A 7,177-nucleotide genomic window follows, 5' to 3' on the forward strand; every position below is an offset into this window, starting at 1 on the left:
TTTTAAACTTTAAGGTGATATTTATAACTTCCTCCCTCTCCTATTATTATTAATATTGAGCCAAAAATGGGAGTTTGTCTAAAAACTTATTCAGAGTTTCTACCATGCTAGGAAACTTGGATAGGAATTGTGTTTCCTAAAATCTATCACCATTTAAATACTTTTTGTAATAAAACTGTTCAGTCTATGTGAATTAATCGTAGTTGTCATATACCCGGAGGCTTTAACCCTATCAAAATGTCTAAACGTAGTGAGAGCGTTGCAAAAATAAAAGAGGACTGCTCTAAGTTGACATGTACCCGGAGCCTAGGATGCGGTCTTCATAAAAAAGAGTGTAAGACATTGTACACTAGATCAAAATATGTATGTCAAAATATGTAGATCAAAATCAGTATGTTATGTCTCTTGAAAACCCAAGAAATCCATACTGATCTATACTTAACATCGGCGTTAAATATGGACCTATTATTTGCAGCTCAACATGCATACAGTTCAGTCCGATTTAAAATTATTTAAACATCGCTAGAACGTACGGAATATGAAAAAATGGTGTACATAGATATAAAAAGGTAGTTCACAAAGTGAAATCACGATCAATAGTCCAATTACTTTAACGCCATAAACAAGTTCTGTGAACTCAGACGAGGACTCTACTTATAATGCTGGAGTGGTTATCAGATTTCTCATGGCAAAACAAATGTCACTCAACTCAAAGGTTTGGAATCTCCGTTAACATTACTAATCTCTAAGTCTAAGAGCTGCATCTGATTTTGATATGGACATTTCCACCGAAATGTATATTTTTTGCCACATCACGTCACGCACATTAATTGACAATATCTTAGGACCATTCCTTTTGATTGGTCGTTACTTTATACTATGTATAGAGCTACAAGAGCTCTACATAAAAATATAAATATTTTCCCCAGATATTGGCAGTAAATGGTGAGTGACGTGATGTGACATAAGTAGACTTTTCGGTGGAAATGCCCATATGTCGAATGCCATTACAATAGCAACTCCGTTGGGTTCTATTAAAGGTAGTGTCCTAAGCTTCTTTCTTAAAAAGGCTGAAAATAGATGGAAAGAACTGCTTCTGCTTTTGATATATCCAACGCCGTTTCACTAGTAACTCCGTTAGATTCTATTAAAGGTAGTGTCTTAAGATTCTTTCTTAAAAAGGCTGAAAATATGTAGATGGAAAACTCCTAACACATATAGAGGAGTCAAATTAGTGTTGTCTTCTTTCAATGAGAATCGCACTATGTAGCTTTTAAGTGAATACCGGGCCTTAAGCAAACACGCAGGTCGGCGTAGGCTTCGTGTAACCTACGCTACTCTTGCGGTTTCAAAGACAGGGAAAAGGAGTAAACGGTTTTCCATACTCTCTGCAACCCACCTGGTCTAGCCGCCAAGGGAAACAGATTCCTTGCTCAATTGCTTCATTTCCAATCTGGGTGAGTTATCTGGGTCATAACTCAATGACGAAAATGGACTTTCGACTTTACTTGATTGTTTGCAAGTAGCGAACAACGACGTTGACCAACCAACTGTACTGTTAAATAAGTCAAATTCTAACATGTCTGTGCCACATCCAGACTGGTTTGCATATGTATAAATACTTATATAAAATTCATGAGATGACCAATATTTTTAACCTAAAGCTTCCCTGAGTACTGATTGCTCTGACATACCCGAAAATAATGTTACAATTTGACTAAAGATCGTTCTCGTCTATAGAAAGGGAAGACTGACAGTTAGTCGATGTTTCGTATTCATTCTGGAAATCAATACTATAGCGAATGTTCCTAGATTCTGCTAGACTAATTTGACCACATGAATAATAAGATTCAGTGGTGAGATGACGAATCTTTCAAACTTGTAGCTTCTCTGGGTGCAGATTACTCTGACATACCTGGTAATAATATAACGAATGAACTGGATAAAAATCTTTCCCGCCTTCAAGAAGAGTAAACATACTGATAGTCGTTGTATCGCAATCATGATGATGATCATGATTGTTACGAATATTCTTACATTCTGCTTCACTCAGGCTCTTAGAATTGAGACTAATTTGATTATCTGATTGCCGATGCTCAGTGGCCTTAATAAAACTTTTGCGTAAGCGTCCTCAATTGTTTTGCGATAATGAAAGAGCACTCTATAATATGTGAGCATGTTAGAATATTGAATTTTAATTTTAAAGAATTTTTAAGAAGCCGACTTTCTCTGTTTCTGTCCTACTTTATAGGAATTAAGTAAAATCTACCTTGGGTAGTCCACTAACGATCCTTTAAGATAATTTATTACAAACTGTTTTCATAAGATATATATGTATTTGTACCTCCGAAGCTTGATACACTTCGAGTAATACAGATCCAAAATAGATGGCTGTAATAGTTGTCTAACTCTACAGATAACACCGTCGAGAATCAACGCTTAATAATGGAAGAATGCTGTATAATATGTGAGAATATTAGAATACATATTGAATCTTAAATTTAAACCGACGAGGAAAAAGATGAGCACAAACACATAGTAGTGCTGTGGAAAGATACGAACTTTGATCCACTGCGAGTAACACATATCCAAAAGAGCTGGCTATTAAAGTCGTCTAACTCTACAACCTGACCCTCTTGTTTCTATACACTTAATATTTATTAGATTTTTTCAATTTATTTATTCCAATAGTCTAACCTATATAGGTCATAATCGGATATAAATTTCTACTTATGAAAATTGGAAATCGGAAAATTGATCCGGAAATAATTTTTTGTCGGCATTTAAAAACACATTAAACATACTTTAAAAATTAAATAAAAAAGCAAATATGTTAAAGTCACACATTAGTAAATAATTAAATTAAAATAAATTTGCTTAAATTATCTGCAAGCACATAGAAAATAGTAAAACATCTATGCTAGAGATGAAAAACATACAAATGTGAAGAATATTTTACACAAACAGGATTTAAGGAAACTAATTGCAAAGTACTTAAGCAAAGATTAAAAAATATATATTCTTCCCCCAAAAAAAAAGAGACAGAATCAAATAAATGTAAAAAACTGCACGATTTTAATAAATTATGAAAGAACAATAACAAAAAAATATATGTATGTATATAGCAGTAATAAGAATTAAATGTAAAAGAGATTTTACACGTACTCGAACCAAGAGAAAACCATACATATGTATACAAAAAGCAATAACGTATCCCTGTAGTTCGGTGTGTAAATTCCGAAATGATACGAAAATACAAGAATCCGATTTAAGCAAACATTTAGAAATTAAAAAAAGTAAAAACACTGACTCGTATTAAAACTGCTGGGTTATAACAGTACTATATAATAACAACTACAACCATGTATAAATAATTGAATAAGTGGAATGTGAATAAGCGTAAATTTATGTGTATGTATATGTATTATCACTTATATATACAAAAACACATTCCATATAGATGTATGTATATTATGTATGTAGTATTCATCGTATATAGACGCATAATGGATTCCTTATACATACATTCATGAGCATTTATTTTTATATGCAAATAAATTCCGCAACGAATAAATTCAATTTAACAACCATGAAGAGTGTAAATTTTTACATACATACATTTATATGTATTTGTAAACAGGTGGTAGAATTTGGAAGTAACTGGAACAGGTGACGTATCCAGAGACATAATGTCCATAGACCTTATGACACACTAAATTGAGTCATAATGTCCATGGACGTTATGACAATTTCAAAAGTGTCATAATGCCCAAAAGCAATGTGACAGAAAGTCCATGGATTTCAAAGGGTCCATTTATCAAAAAAGGCTTAAATAAGCGAAGCCGGCATTCGAAATACCCCAGAGTTTAAAACCCCTGCTTCCGGCCGAAGGCCAGCTATCCAGGACACTTTTTAAAAGGAATCCAAAATGCAACATATACCAAATTTAGGAGAAATTCTTTTCAGGATAAGTGTGCCCCTTTCCTAAACTCTAAACAAATTTTACTATACACTGTTTTGAAAGTATCACAATGTCCATGGACATTGCTCATTTTGAGGAGATTTTTCGTCTCGCTCTCATCAGGGTCACCCCATAGGATCTTCGTGGTTCTACCCACTGTTTCATTATTCCAAGAGACCTTATGGGATTCTCTCACCCATATTTTTAGTTCAGCTTTTGTTGCGTCGAATGGTTTTGCGTTTGTCAGGTTAACTGTCTCGAGCTCCCTTCCCTTTAATGCTATTACATTCGCCCTTTCGTTACCGACTACTCCCGAGTGGACTGGTACCCATATGATGTGAACCTTACCTCTGGAACAGTATTCAGTTAAAGCTTTCTTACAATCCAATACGGTCTTAGATTTAGTTCTATCGCCTGATATCGCCCTAATTGCCTTCTTGCTGTCGGTAAATATATTAAACGCTGTGGGCGCCATATTTATTCTAATCCAATTTACGCATTCCGTTATTGCTCGTACTTCTGCCTGGAAGCTTGTGTTATGATTTGGTAAACGGTGGTATATTTCTGTTTCTGGGTCTTCAATATAGAAACCCAGCCCCACTTTGTCCCCCAATTTGGAGCCATCCGTTTCAAAGTTTCCGACATATTCTGTGTCTGGTATACGATCAGGCCTATAGTTCTCCTACATATCGCCCAGCACCGATGTGCCTTGTTGATCCTATCCTCTATTTTGTGATAAGGAACTTGAAAGGATGATATTGGGCCAAAGTTTGTTAATTTCATAGATATAGTTAAGTTGAAAGGAGGATCCGTTAGGTTGAAAAACTCCGAGATCACCATTGGTGATGTTGGTGGAAAAACATTAATTACTGATCTATGAAAAGAATTATTGTTTAATGTTGAGAAACTCAGTTGCCTGGATGTAGTTTCCTATAATTTTCCAATCAGTGTTCCTGAGGGATGTAATATCTGGAATAACATTGTTCCCGAAAGTTTTGGATCTGTTTACGATGAAAACCTGACAATGACAGAAAGTAAGAATATTCGGTTATGACTTTCTTACAGTCCTGTACATATATCGCCCTAATTGCCTTCTCCCTGGTAAATATGATTAGCAATGTCGGAGCCAAATTTATTTCGATGACTATAATTCTCAAGTGTTTTGCTACCCATATAATGCAAAGATTACTTCTGAGTAACTTTAGCATCTGTTTTCACCATATTTGACTTCTGACTATCAATAAATAAGTTAACCTCTGATGGAGCTATATGACGAAATAATGGACTAGGTTTTGACCTTGGCTCAAAAGAAGAGCATGTGCCAAATTTCATCAAATTATCTTGAAAATTGCGACCTACGCGCAAGGTTTACAGACAGACAGACGGACGGACAGACGGACATAGCTAAATCGACTCGGAAAGTGATTCTAGGCCGATAGGTATACTTTAAGGTGGGTGTGGGACCAACATTTTTGGGTCCCTCCCCCTCCTCACTATAGTGTTATAAATATGTCTACTGATCAATATTATCACTCATTTTGAAGTGAAAGAAAACAGCAAACGTGTTTTACTAAATATGTATGTATTTTTTTTTCACGGATATCATTTTTCGAAATGATATCAGTGAATAAATGAATGAGTATATAATGCAGCAATGATGATGAGTTGATGAGTGTAAGACATTTTTGTAGACAATTGTCTTCTTTAATTTTCTGGCAATTATGGTTATTAAATATTTTTTTCATTCAAATAAATAAATCCAAAGTAATATCGCAGTACAAAAATTAAATTAATTCCATTCAAAAATCCTTTACATAAAATCTTTATAGGCTATAATCACAGGTTTCTCTATCACTTTAACGAAATTTATTTTCACTTTTGCCTTCTTGTCTCCTGCAATACTACAAAAATACATACATATGTATAAAGTATATGTACATATTTGTGGTCAAAATAAAATTTATGCTGACTGACAGTGGTGGTGTGTCAAATAAGCCGCTTAAAAAATTCCATTCATTTTCACATAATTGAAAGTCGTCACAAGTTTAAGTAGTATCCTTGCTATTATTTCTGCTTGGCTTTTTTTGTATCCTGTCTTTCTGTGTATGTATGCATGTGTGTGAGAATTTTATTTTTATTGCCTAAAGACGAGCAAATTTAAAATTTTCCACTTGACTTAATTTTTGTTGTCAAACAATTTACTCATTTAAATGTACAAACAATTTCATTTTCATTTTAAGTGAAATGTGTACGAAAAAAAATTATAAAGTAGAATTAAATATGTGATTGTCTCAGCTGTCTTTTGAAATTAAATTAATTATTCTGTGATTTATCTAGTTTTTATTTCAGTGTTACAATGCTGTTAAAATGTTAATATGATTTGATGTTGGAACCAGTGATGCAAGGAGATTTTTTTCAGAAATCCCTACGCTTATGAGAAAAAATCCCTTTTTTCCCTACACGCACTTTTTATTTTCCCTACATTTTTCCCTACACTACTTTTTTCCAAGTTTATCTTAAAAAAATACAAAAATAACATAAAAAACTAAAATATTAGCTCCGTTTTATAATATACATATATACATATATATGTATTTTTTTAATTTTAGGAATAAAATTTCTAGAATTTAAATTTTAAATTTTTTTTCTTTCAATTTTACATCATACAAATCTTCCAACCCTGACTCTTCAGTTAAGATTAAAAAACCAAGACAATTGAGATTTATGGCAGTATCACGATTCGATGTTAAAAATTTATTTTATGTGCCCCCAACAAAATAATTTTCATAAAATAATTATTTTAAATAAGGTTTACTTTTGCGTTTACTTTTTGCGGTTTACCTCAGACCTCAGTTCAAGAAACCCGAATTTTGGATTATGCCAGTCTTGTAGAGATATGTAGGTACATATATTGTAGAAATTACAAGCGGAATTTTTACTAACGATACACTTAAAACTGATTTCATTTTTAATTTTAAAGTTTAATACATGAAAGGGTATATTTTTAGTTGTTAAAAACTATGAAATTGAAAAATCCCTACAATTTGACAATAGTAAGAAATCTTTCCCTTTTTCCCTACACGTGAAAATTTTGAAAAAAATCCCTACAAAAAGGGAAAAATCCCTACACTTGGCATTACTGGTTGGAACTCACAGTTGAAAAACTGGATGCTATGTGTCTATTAAATCCACTTTTTACAGAATTATTTGAATTCA

The sequence above is a fragment of the Lucilia sericata genome, unplaced genomic scaffold (genome assembly GCF_015586225.1).
Source record: "Lucilia sericata isolate MDLA Ls3-8-SP2 unplaced genomic scaffold, ASM1558622v1 Contig000170F_arrow, whole genome shotgun sequence".
NCBI classification, from domain to species: Eukaryota; Metazoa; Arthropoda; class Insecta; order Diptera; family Calliphoridae; genus Lucilia; species Lucilia sericata.